Raw genomic sequence first — 14571 nt, 5'->3', positions numbered from 1 at the left:
CTAAACGTGTCCTTTTTCTTTTTCTTTTTTCCTTCACAGAACATACATGTATGCTATTAGGTATCGTATATTTATGCATGATTAGTTGCATCTTCACTTATGTTTATAGTGTTTTCATAAGTACACACTTTCCACATTGGAGGGATCTTAGCCCTGTCCTGATGAAGATGCTTCCGCATCGAAACATGTTGACGTATTAGGAGCAACCACACATTAAGTAGAGAATCTCCGCACCACCTTTTTACTAGTACCAGACCCCCTTGACATATTAAAGATTTTGTATTAAGGGGCCAGGTCCTTTTTAACTCACATTTACGGGGGCTGAGTGCTGACTGCTGACAACGCCGAATCCTGCTTCGATAGGGTGCCGCTTACCTGTGTCCTTGGTGTCCCGCGGAGGGTCCTGCTTCTCTGCCGCGTCCCGCGCCTCTCTCCCGCCGTCGCACACCAACGCGACCGCTGTGTGGGGAGGAGCGCCAGAGGGGACTACAATACCCAGGGTCCCCAGCGTGCCAAAAACCGGAAACGGAGCTGTTTGCGCGCCCGGAGGCGCTATTTAATTGAACCTGCCCTCGGCAGAGCGGGGGCTGAGTGCTGACTGCTGACAACGCCGAATCCTGCTTCGATAGGGTGCCGCTTACCTGTGTCCTTGGTGTCCCGCGGAGGGTCCTGCTTCTCTGCCGCGTCCCGCGCCTCTCTCCCGCCGTCGCACACCAACGCGACCGCTGTGTGGGGAGGAGCGCCAGAGGGGACTACAATACCCAGGGTCCCCAGCGTGCCAAAAACCGGAAATGGAGCTGTTTGCGCGCCCGGAGGCGCTATTTAATTGAACCTGCCCCCCGCGTCGCGGGTCCGCGCGCGGGCTAAGCCCGGGCAAAGGGCGGGCCCTCTTAGGCCCTCAGAGGCCTGAGGAGACTGGACTGGGCCAGGGACCTTGTTCGTTTTCCAATATACAGCGGTCACCATCATGTCTTCACGCGAAACAAGAAGTAGCAAAGCTGTGGCAGGTAGTTCAAAATTGACTGGAACATTAGATGATTTTATAGTCCGCACCAACACATTAATAGACCAGGGTATTGTCCTTATGGAGAGAAGGGTTTCGCAAGATCTTGCTTTGGCCAGAAGGTCCTCCATGGGCCACATTGCTATAGCACGAACCCCAGTACGAACCCCTGAGAGCACTTCAATTAACCCTAACACATTACATATTAATGCTGAGGTTCACGGAACTACCATTACACACTCTGATCTCCAAGATTGTAATGTTCATGACTCACAGGGGTTGGCAACCATAGAAAGTACCTCGCTAACCCCACAGTTAGATAGCCAGTTAGCTAACAATAATCTCTTAAGAAAGGGGAAAAGGGAGGGAGCTATTCCTAAAAAAAAACCAAATAAGCGATTCTATAAAAAATATCCCGCTCCCAAAACTACTAAAGCTTTAAAGATAGGAAAATGCAATGAAAATAGTATACTTAATGTAAGAGCGACAAGGGAAAGCCAGGACCATGAATCTGGGAAAGGAGGGGTTGTCCTTAAGACATTACCTTTGAATATTATAGATGATAGTTTTTTAGACAACTCCCTAGCAGATATACTTTCAATTAATCCATCAGCTGATAGTACAGGTATAAATATATGGAATGAAGATCCACTTATACCGACCTTGACAAAAATACTTAAGACTCTACTTATTCCTATAGAAGCAAGATTAGCTGGGATAGAAAAACAACTTATAGAATTGAAGAAAGGGGAAATAGTTGATTATGCTATTCCTCACAAAAAGGTAATCCAGGTACCAGTCCCTATTAGCAATGTACAGGTGCCAAAAATATTTGACAATGACACGGAAAAAGGAAGAAATTTAGCCTCTAAGGTCCCTAATTCTAATTCTACCACTATTGATGTAGGTAAAAATAGTGTAAAATCTTCTCTGACATATGAAACAGTAGCTCAAAAACCGGCTCCTTGCAGTATAACTACACATAATGATGATAAAATTCTCACTGGAAAGTGCAGGAACATCAATCTACCTCCGGAAGCATGTGATTATGTAGTCATCTTAACTGGGGTCCCGGAATTAGGCCCATCAATTTTAGAACCATACGAGGCACTTAAAAACAAAGTGTCCCATTGGCTAAATATTAACCATCCATTACCACCCACAATAAGAAGTAACATCTTAATGGTTGAGAGAGTATCTTGGGTAGGTTATAATAGGAAAAGAACACAAGGGGACTGTGTGATTGTATCATTTGAAGACCCTCGGTCAGTAGGACATATTTGTTCGGGAGAGCCTAGGAAAAAAGGTTCATTGATTGTGGCAAGACCCCTGGCTTATTTTTATACGCCAATGGAACATCCTGATAATGCATGGAGTTGGACAAGGGATACAAATCAAGTAAGGGGTGGAATTGGGCGTGAGTTGCCAAGGAACACAAATCCTAATAGATGGGAAAGGGAGGGGGATGATGGCTGGACTATAATACAGCGTAGGGCCAGGAGGCCTCAATTTACTAATATGCAGTATTGTGGAGAATGGACGGGCCCACAGTTCGCTCAACCCTTCATTCCCTGTTACAACAGGTTTAGTGGACTGGAGGACGTTGATTGACTCCCAGTATATGGGGAAGTACATAATTTTACTATCTGTCCTTCCGTCTCACCTGTAATTTCTGTTACGGTTGCTACTAGTCTACATAAGTCATCTGATGAATCAAATGGTTTGTCTCGATTGTTATCAATCAGTACACAGGGGGATAATACCATATCTATAAAAAAACCTATGGAAGCCCCAGGATTAATACTGGAAGTTGACCAAATAGAGCATCGAGAGTTAAATGAACAGAATAGTGTAAGGTTAGGAGTGCATAGGAGACTAAGTAAAACCCCAACGGTCAATAGTTTTAGCTTAAACCAAGACCTTTCTGTGGCCAAGATTGTGTCATGGAATGTCGCAGGAGTGGGCTCAAAAATAAGGGATCCCGACTGGAACCATTATATAAACTCCTTTGATATTTGCGTTTTACAAGAAACATGGGCTACGAAATCCATGCATAGAGTTGGATATAGAACTTATCAGTTGGACGCAGTCCCATCAGTAAGAGGCCGTCCATCAGGAGGGTTAATAATATGGGTTAGCGTGTCTATTAATATAGCCATCCAGCAACTAAGAATTGACTCCTTAGATATACTTGGCCTGGAGATGGTTACCGTTGATAAACGGGTGATCCATCTTTTTAATGTGTATAATCGACCGCGCCCATCATACAAGGAGTCACCATGTATTGACAAATTAGAGTCAATACTGGATACTCTGGACCCGGAAACAAGTACGATTATATGTGGGCACATGAACTGTAATTTTGAGCCCATTGTTGGAATGAATAATTTGTATGAGGATGAAGATAATGCTAATGGTATACCATCCTTATCTAGTAATGGGGCAGTTGTTGGTACTACCCTAGCTTTTCAAATCACAAGGGTATTGGTAAGTCATGGACTGAGGGCATGTAATGGGCGTTTCCCGTCTGATAGTCCCAAGGCACCTACTTTTTCGAGACGCAATTGTCAAAGTATAATTGACTATGCTATTGTTTCCGTGGATTTGTGGCCATATACTAAAGATCTGATGGTCAAAACAAGATCTAACAGTGACCACCATCCCCTCGAAATTAGTTTTGTAAAGAGCTTAGTAATGGGGCCGGAAGTTAATGAAGGAGGACATCAACCAGCCCTAGATAATGTCATATTAAGTAATAATCGTCGGGCTGTTAAATGGGCACATATCCTGGAACAAGAAGATCTAGTGGCAAATATCTATAACTGCCTTATTAATATATTTGATACCTATAATCCCTCTAAAAGCGAACCTGGTTAATTTCTTAAACTACATAATGAGTTCTTTAAAGAATTACTAGAACTCATGACTAAAAGACCAAAAAAAGGAACGGGTGCTGTGAATTTACAGCCTATAGGTAAACCATGGTTTAATAAAGAATGCCGAATAGCAAAATCAGCTTTGATTGATTCGGTAAAAACCAAAAACTCGCTGGCAGTTAAAGTAAGTAGGAAATTATACAATAAGGTGCTGATTAACGCAAAGCGCTCATGGGACGAGGAATTATGGTCCTGTATGCTGATGGCAGCCAAAATCAAGGACCAAAAGTTATTTTGGGAAACAGTGGCAAAGGGTAACCAAAGGGAGAAAGGCTCAAGAGAGGTTTTTCTAGATGAAGCAACCTGGATAGATCATTTTACGAATTTGTATGCCGCTCAAGGGGCCGATAGTGCAATACAGGAAGAGTATGCTTTGCCGCCCGTAGAGACTGAACTCTCTCATATAGTTTTTGATCTAGAGGAAACAGAGCTAGCTATTAATTCTGTTAAACACGGGAAAGCTCCTGGGCTGGACAAAGTACCAGGTGATCTATTCAAGCACGAATTAGATGTTTGGGTACCATACCTTAATCATTTGTGCAACACTGTTGCAGCCGGGGATGCAATTCCGGACACATGGAACGGAGCGGAAATTATTACTGTTTTTAAAAAGGGCGATAGAAGCAATCCTGCTAACTATCGCCCTATAAGCCTTTTAGACATTACCCAAAAAATGTATGCTAGGCATATATTAAACCGTATTAATACATGGTTGGAGGAAGAATTAATTTTAACGAAATATCAAGCTGGCTTCAGGAAAAAAACAGGAACCATTGATCAAGTCCTAAGGCTCTGCTGTTTGTATTGGAAATATGTCACCCTCCGTAAAGGCTACTTGTATGTGGCATTTGTTGATTTACGAGCCGCATTTGACCTTATTCCGCGAGACCTTTTGTGGGAATCACTGAAATCTCAGGGACTCCCACCAGATTTATTAAAATTGGTTATTGGATTGCATATGGATAATTATGCCAAGGTCAGGTGGGGTCCTACTGGGGAACTTACAAAAGCCATTCCAATTAAAAGGGGAGTACGTCAGGGGTGTGTATTGGCACCGACTCTATTCTCCCTGTTTGTTAACGATATTCCGTCTTATATGGAGTGTAGTGACAATGATTCACCAAGACTAGGGGGCGAACGGGTTTCGTCCCTCCTGTTCGCAGACGATACCATTCTTGTTTCCCAAACGCCACGGGGCCTGCAAAATTTATTAGATAGGTTTCAATTGTATTGTTCCTTGAAGGGCTTAGAAATTAATACTAAAAAAACGAAATATATGGCATTAAGCCCACATAGAAATGTTAAGAAAAATCTAATGTTAAATGGACAGAAGCTTGATTATGTGAAGAATTTTATCTATCTAGGTGTCTCAATAGATTCTTCTTTAGCATGGAGATCACAGCTAGAAAAGAATAAGATAATCTTCAAACAAAACTGTCTCCCGATCCTTAAGAGACATAAAAAATGCTTGAACAAGGCAGTGACCCCTGCCCTAGAGATTTTTAAGTATAAAGCTCAATTGGCAGTATTATACGGGGCAGAATTATGGGGACCCGCATGTAGAAATACATTTGAAAGCCTTGAGAACAAGTTTCTTAGGGGGTTATTAAAAATACCTATTAATACCCCATTGACACCCCTTCTTCTGGACCTAAATTTGAAACGTACAGACCAACATGCAATATTAAGACCGTTATTGCTGTGGGTTAGATTGTGGACGACTCCAGAATTACTTGACTACAAGAAAGGCCTGAAAGAAGTCATGGATCTCGATAGTTGTAACAAAGTTTATTGGTTCAAACATGTTAGAAATTGGTTAGGCATGATCGGATTAGCCCATTTTTGGAATGACCCTGAGGCTATGAACTCGTGCTCTAGGAAAATTGTTAAATTATCCTTTTGGTCATATGTGAGCTACGAGTCAGTGTATACAAGAATTCATGGTCCCCTAACTGAAATTTTTTTATCGTTCAAGGATGTAGCATCCTTTGAACCCTTTCTAGACGAGATTCATCCCCCACTATCAAAAACTCTGTACCTAAAATTTAGATATGGTACGCTTAGAACAAAGGCGCTTGAAAAAAGCTGGGCAAAATCAGGAAGTGACCTCTGTATTTCATGTACTCATGGTACTAAGGAAGATGATTTACATATACTTCTATTTTGCTCCAGCTACGTAACACCAAGGAAAAAGTGGATAGTGCCGCTTTGTCGTAATATTGGTTCAAGACCCTATAAGGAGGCTGGCAGAATCTTAAAAACTGACACCAGCCAGGTGATAGTTTTTGGAGTTAGTAGATTTCTTCTCGCTGCCAACTTTATTAGAGTAAAGTTGGGTCTACATTTTTAAAAGATATCTCCATAATGAACATGATAATTAAATATTTAAACCGTATGTTCATTTACCCAACCAGGAGGGTGCTGTTGCTGTTTTTATGAATTTTTTATAAAAATGTCCTAGCGGTTAGTGATTTAATACTATTTTTAATAGTTTTTTAGATTGTATTTATTTTTAATTGTTTTTATCATAATAAAATTTTCGCCCGGGCAAAATGTGTCTGATATAGAATTTTGTTATTAGATATGTTTACTCGGATGCAAGGGATATATATGAAATAGGTTAGCTTATTTGACCCCTTTACTCCTTTTTGAGCTAGCTAATGCTAGATTGTTAGAATAATAAATGTTTTTATTGTATCTTTTATGATGTTAATGCGTCGAAATAAAGATTTAAATGAAAAAATGAATGAAAAAACTCACATTTACATTTACCCCAGACCCTCCCTTTGCATTACACATAGCACTTTATCATCAGTGCTCCCGTGTAGTCGCAGGTCGTAGCACGCCCCGTCCCGCAGCGGGGCGGGAAGACCCCTATAATGAATCATGACACCATGGGTCATTCTTGGTGTGTGAGGGGTATTTAAACAACTCAGTGTGTGTCCAACCATTGTGGGACACGCACACTCAACTACCTTTCTTTCTTGAACCCTAGTTTTTTGAACCCAGGTTTTTTTGGTTTTTCTCCAAGAGGTGGATCCTTATGTTTGGTAACAAATTCTGAGTGGAGGACGTATCCACCTCCAGTGCCCGTGTAGGTCCTCTTCCTCTACACTCCCTAATCCTGTTATTATTAGCTATTTTGACAGCGCACAGCTGTGGGAGTTTTCCTTTCCCCTTTGGGGATATAAAGCCAGTGTGCTTTCTTTTTCATTATCTTTATTAATACCTTTTGCACAGACTACATTAGCAACACACACTCGCACTTATCATTAGTCACTTATAGTCTCACTTCCATACACCTTCAGTTCCATCAATTCACAAACATGGCAGAATCTGCAGGTCTCACATTTGATGATGAAGAGGTTGACAGGATTCTAGCAGCTCTCAACCCTTTTGAGGGTTTGAGTAACACAGACCCTGGTCTCAATAGCTCTGACTGGGATGAACTGGCCAACTTAAGGAGAACGCAGATCAAGACAGCGCTGCATGGTCTTCTAATGACGGAGTACCTAAGGGCCAATACTGCACCAAGAGGCTTGATAGTACGGAATGAGCCGTTTATTTTCCAGCACGATAAGACTTTCAAAAAAGACTGGTCACTTATATCGTGGCACTGCACAAGGGACTGGCTAGTCTTGATTATCAAGACAGCCACTCGCCTCACCCAGGAATTGAAGATTGACATACAAAAAATTGAGGTTCAGTTGAAGAGTTACCAATCAACCGCTTTCCTCAAAAAAAGACTTGAGGAACTCAACCAAGAGATGAGTTAGTATGAAATATCACTTAAACAAAGCAAGTATAAGAAACTGAAGAAGGACACTGCAGCCTTCAGCCATGAACGAGTGTACCCCTATATTAGGGATGATTATATCCAACGTAAAACAGGCAGTGACCAGGAAACAGACAGCGATCTCTCTGACACAGCATCCAATGATTCTTATTCAAGTAGAACAAGCAATTCAAGGAACCAGAGGGGCAGAGGTCAACAACAAAGACCATACAGACCAAGAGGCAGGGGATGGGGTGGCTATCAAGGTCCACCTTTATACACCCAATATCCTTTTGGACCTCCACCAATGGGAGTACCCTTCCAACACTGGAATCCCGCCCCACAAGAATATAACTATTATGGTCCACATCCTTTTTTAGGGATGCGCCAAGGACCACCGCGAGGAAGAAACCGGAGGGGCAACCAGGTCCATTGGAACAACGACCAAGAGGATCTGACGAGGGTATCCACACGGAGCATGACAGCAGCATCGAACCAACCATCAACCAGCCGAAAGGACAACTAGTGGTCATCCTTTCAACTGTTACCCTTACCCATCACCAAACGGTGGCCCTGGAGAAGGGACTGGGTTTCGTCCCCACCAACAGAGTAGATACATTTAAACTCTGTTTGGAAATCAAAGAGTTTATACGCAAACTCAAACTAAGGGTCTTTTTTTCTGACCAAATTACAGTCCCTAATCAGTTATCTGATACAGGATTGAGACCTAAATCCACCTTCACTCCGTTGAACTCCACTATACCCATCGAACTGTTAACTTTCGAGAAAGCAGTTATGGAAGATCTTAACAACACACTCCAGAAAGACTATAATACCTTCCAGAACACGACTAGAGCTGAAAAAGAAGCTCTACAACAATTGGCCAACAATATGGATATCACCATTAAGCCAGCCGATAAAGGCGGAGCGACGGTTATCCAAACAACGACGAACTATGACAACAAATGCAGGTGATTACTAGGAGATCAAAGGAATTATGAGATCCTCTTAGATGACCCCACCGAAGCTATTCGGGTTTGCATAATGGGGATGGTGGAAGAGGCCACTGCACACGATTGGATCTCCAAAAAAGAGGCTGACTTCCTGATTCAGAAGTCGCCCAGAACTCCTTACTTTTACACATTCCCCAAAATTCATAAAAACATGGAACATCCTCCTGGACGCCCCATCGTATCTGGGATCGGTTCAATACTCGAACCCCTGTCGAAATTTGCGGACGCATTTCTTCGACCATTAGTCCAGGGTACCGATACATATTTGAAAGACACTAAAGCAGTTTTACAACTCCTTGAAGAGCTTACGTTTGATTCAGCACAACACCTGTTAATTGGATTAGATGTGGAGAGCCTGTATACCAGTTTACCGCATAATGAGACCTTGGATATTATTGAAGAGGTTCTTTTTTCTACCACCTGGAACTATCATACTCCCCGTAGTTTGGTAATGGAATGCATTACCCTGGCCCTTAAGAAGAATTTTTGTATGTACCAGGATGTCCATTGCCTACAGAAACACGGTACCAGCATGGGAAGTACCTTTGCGCCGAGCCTAGCGGGGCTGTATGTTCATCACCTTGAGTCCCAGAGAATACTCAACCAGCAAAACCCATTCTACAATAACATCATTCTGTGGAAACGTTACATTGATGACGTTCTAGTGATTTGGAAAGGTGACTCCGAATCAGTGACCACCTTTATGAACTGGCTGAACGAACAAAATACCTTCCTCAAATTCACACACACGTCATCCAACAGTGACCTGGTGTTCTTGGATCTCAACATCTACGCAGATGAAGGAAGATTAAAATCTAGCACGCATTTTAAACCAACGGCCAAAAATTGCTTACTGCTATATGATAGCTTTCACCCCAGGCACCTTCGGGATAATCTCCCTTATGGCCAGTTCCTCCGTTTACGGAGGAATTGTTCCGAATTGACGGACTTCAGGGCCCAGGCAAGGGATCTGGAGAAGAAATTGCTAGACCGGAATTACCCAGAATCTATTGTCAAAAAAGGACTCAAAAGAGCAAGGAACAACAATAGGGACTCCCTTTTAGAAGACCATATACCACAAGAACAAGAGACCAGACCCATCTGTGTCACAACCTACAACACTCATTCTAACCAAGTGTCCAGGATCATCAACAAGTATTGGAAGATCCTGAACTGTGGCGGCTTAAATTTACCGAAGCCTATGTTCTCCCATAAGAGAGGCAAAAATCTGAAGGACATTCTGGTTCATACCAGACCACGTTCACTACCAATCCGACACATTACAAGTAACATACTACCACCCATAAAGGGACATCATCCATGTGGCATGTGTAGTACTTGCACTCTCACCAAAAAGAGTATCCACATCACTTTTGCCAACGGTACTTCCTGGGAGCAAAGAAAATTCACCAATTGCAACAGCAAGAATGTTGTATACCTCATTACTTGCCCCTGTAAGATGGAATATGTGGGCATGACCACTAGACAAGTGAAAATTCGGATTGGCGAGCATAAGAGCAATATTCGCTGTAAAAAGAGTACGACAAAAATGGCAACCCATTTCTTGACTCTGAACCATGGGGTTGATGACATTAGGTGGACAGTCATAGAACAATTGAACACCGATTATGGGCTTTTTGAAAAAGAGCAACGCTGGGTGTTCCGTCTTGGCACACACTTGACGGGCCTGAATGATGAGATACCGTGGTCACAATTGACGTAGTACCTTCACTTCCCCACATTTGTCTACTGACGCATGTCGGATTTATCTCTCTATTGCCTGTGTGATCTTTTTAAGCAGCAATAGCAATAATCCCCTTTTTGCAATGTCACACACAACCCTCAGTAACACTCCTCCTGGTGTGACTTTCTCCATCAATCTGTGTACAGCACTTCTGTTTAGATTCCTCCATATGACCAACTAGATATTCATAGCTGTTGTCCCTGTTTTGCCAGACATATCTTTATAATGTAAAAACAAACCTATTTTAATTCATTATCTATAACAGGTGATTTCTTGTAACCCACCAGTCATATCAGCGCATGTCCACGTTTTCTATACTAGCCTTCTGGACCTTTTTCCTGATTATCTCCTTAAGTAGTCCCTATTTTTAATCTTTTTCGTAATCTTTTTGGTTTTCATTCAGTGCACCTGGAGACTTTAGCATTACTGCTAGCTACTACCCTGATTTTAACACAATATATTGGAGCGCACCTTCTGGCGATTATGCTGCGTAAGGGGTGACACGTGTTTTATTTCTGCTCGTGCACACGCTCTCTACTCAGTTAGGTAACGCCTGAGATTTCGTGGCGTATGATTAACTTCGCTTCCAATATTTGTTGTTAGCTCAGAATTGCCTTTTTAGGCTCACAACGAGTCCTCACTTCCGGTTTCCCGGAAGGTTTTGCTTTCCCCGTTCTAGTCTTCCGTCAGTTTTTCACCCGGAAGCCATTACAATGACCCAGGTTCTACGAGTTTCCCCAAATTTAGCAATCACTGGCTTAACTTAAATAGAGCGCATCCGGCAGTGTCCCGCATATCAGCGGAACCACGGGATGGATGCACATTGAGCTAGCAGTAGTACAAGGGCACGTAAGTACGGCACAGCCGTTCGATGATGCCGATGCAGCCTTTTATTTTTCGAGCAGCCTTCTGGAGGTAACAGCCATTTCTCCTTCTCCGTTTCCTTTTTGCTTTTTCGTTTAGCATTGAGGCTCCTTGATTTCTCCACCCGTTCTCAAGGTTCATGAGGCGAAACCTCACATACACATAAGTATGGATTCTTGTTATCACTGTGTTCATCTCTATTTTAGAGAATAGTCCACGCAATTCATAGAGTGTGTGTTTTTTGTTGTCTGTTTGTAGTGTCATGTACTGTCTCTATTTCTTACAGGTCACCACACCTTTTTCCTGCATTATTAAGATGTATGGCTAATGATCACGTTTTGGTCACATTTGTGGCGCACTTCTTATGTTTGCAGGTACAATGTTTTTACTTCCTGGGACACTAAACAAGTCCTTTTTCTTTTTCTTTTTTCTTTCACAGAACATACATGTATACTATTAGGTATTGTATATTTATGCATGATTAGTTGCATCTTCACTTATGTTTATAGTGTTTTCATAAGTACACGGTTTCCACATAGGAGGGATCTTAGCCCTGTCCTGATGAAGATGCTTCCGCATCGAAACATGTTGACGTATTAGGAGCAACCACACATTAAGTAGGGAATCTCCGCACCACCTTTTTACTAGTACCAGCCCCCCTTGACATATTAAAGTTTTTGTCTTAAGGGGCCAGGTCCTTTTTAACTCACATTTACATTTACCTCAGACCCTCCCTTTGCATTACACATAGCACTTTATCATCAGTGCTCCCGCGTAGTCGCAGGTCGTAGCACGCCCCGTCCCGCAGCGGGGCGGGAAGACCCCTATGATGAAGCATGACACCATGGGTCATTCTTGGTGTGTGAGGGGTATTTAAACAACTCAGTGTGTGTCCAACCATTGTGGGACACTCACACTCAACTACCTTTCTTTTTTGAACCCTAGTTTTTGAACCCAGGTTTTTTTGTTTTTTCTCCAAGAGGTGGATCCTTATGTTTGGTAACTAATTCTGAGTGGAGGATGTATCCACCTCCAGTGCCCGTGTAGGGCCTCTTCCTCTACACTCCCTGATCCTGTTATTATTAGTCTTACAGTGTCCGCATTTATATACAGGGACAGAACAAAGGCAACAAGCATTGGCATAGCCAATAGGTATTTAGTTATGCAGCACAATATCCTTGGTGCACCAACATCAACTGTTGCATGGCTAAACACTTATAAGGTCCCAAAGGCGAGACCTATGGCTATGCCAATGCTTTTTTTTCCTTGAATTGAGCTGGTCTTTTGGTTAAATATTGCATTGTATTGTAATTGCATTTATATAGCGCCTACTATCCCAGACGAGGCGTCAAAGCGCTTTTCGGCTAGTAGCACGCTACTCCGGAACCCATAAAGGATTAGTGTTCAATTAGTTTAGTGAAATATAAAAGTAATTTGAGTGGTGAGTAGGTTAGTCGGTTATATGGATTCAGAAGGATGGCAACCACAAATATGTTGATTTTCAGTGTGTCTACTTGTATGGGTGATGCACATACACCGGTGATGTGCATATGAGAATTGATAGGAAGCCTGCAGAGCTGGAGTGAATGACACTGGAGTGTTTTGTGCATCTTAAGCCACAAGTCTATGGTTAAAGGGCCAGCAAATTCTTCTGCAATCAGACCTGCAGCATTAGAGGAGTTATATACTTCTGAACGTGCTGTTATCTCTTGTGTACTCTCACTCACCTGAGCATTTTTTTCAATGGATTTGTAGTCTTTGGTATATGCAATAGGTGTGTCCTCGCTTCTGGGATCAGAAAATGTATTTTGTTTATCTAGCCGACACTGCCTAATAAACAAACTATTCTGAAAAGGCAAAATCTCTCCTCTGTTCATTCCAGCTCGTTTGCTTTCATTGGACTTTTGGTGCGCATAGTACATGTATGGAAAACATCAATAAAAGATGTAGTGCCACTCAGCACAGCTGATAACAAGAGCAAGCCAAAACAATGAGCAGCATTTCTTTTTGGTTATGCTCACAATGGATTGTAGTTTTTCGGAAAAATTTGTGTTTTTTCAGAGATTTCTCTCTTGCATTTTAAACATTTATGACGCTTGACAACCAGAATAGAATCCCCTTTTATTTGCCGAAAATTCGTACTGTCACATGACAACCTATGCAGGAATAACCTACCTGTCACACAGATTTAACCTGAAACCCTATTTCAGCAGACAAACCTTATCTTTGTGCCGACAGCCTCCTAACGTGGAGAGAGAATGGGAAAATGAGGACCCAATAGGGATGGCCGCTATTACGTGTGCCAAACGGAATAGAGTTGACCCTGCCAAACCTGCCAGCTAATGTATGCGGATGGTATTTGTTTGGTGCCAGTGCCACTGATGGTAAAAAACAAAGGCGAATTCAATCTCCGCAGGAGTGTACTTTGTGAGAAGCATCATTTTCTAAACAAATACTCCTGGATTTCAACATAAGACCTCTGGGAAGGCAGCAGCACTGTCTGTAATTTAGAGTGAGCGCAAAAGTACAACCAGCATTTTCAATGCAATCCCGGTGCTCGTGCTTTAGCTTTAAACATCTTAAGCTAAAGCACGGGTGCCCAGTGATTGCTTCAAAAGTAGAGAAATAGAAAAAAACTTGTTTTTCTAGTTCTTTACTTTTGAAGCAATCGAGGCACCCACGCTTTTACTTGAAATGTTTACAGCTAAAGCACGAGTGCCGTGATTGAAAGCAAAGTAAATAAAGGGAAAATATGGCAGATGAACGTTTTTTTCTTCTCTTTATTGACTTTGCTTATAATCGTCACACTCTCGTTCTTTAACTGTAAATATCTTAAGCAAAAGTGTGTGCCACAAATTGTTGAAAAGTAAAGAAATTGAAAAAAAAGGTGTTCTCTATTTCGTTACTTTTAAAGCAATTGTGGAACCGTACTTTAGCTTAAAATGTTTATAGCTAAAGCATGAGTGCCGTGATTGCATTGCAAATGGGGGATGACGACACTGAAGGTGGGTGGGGGTGGGGGGATGACACAGTCATGCATGGAGCAGCGAGAACTAACACAAGCATGAATTAAACAAGTGGGAAGGGTGGGGGAGTGCACGCGCACGCGTGCTAAGTAGCAGCTGTTTGCTCTATTTCAAAGCACATACTCGTGCTTGTGGCACGCTGCTGCGCACTCCCGCAAGGCGTATGCCGCCACAAGCACGAGTATGTGCTTGGAAAAACAGCTGCACAAC

Source organism: Triturus cristatus, chromosome 1_2 (genome assembly GCF_964204655.1).
Source record: "Triturus cristatus chromosome 1_2, aTriCri1.1, whole genome shotgun sequence".
Classification (NCBI taxonomy): Eukaryota; Metazoa; Chordata; class Amphibia; order Caudata; family Salamandridae; genus Triturus; species Triturus cristatus.
This window is presented reverse-complemented; position numbering follows the sequence as displayed.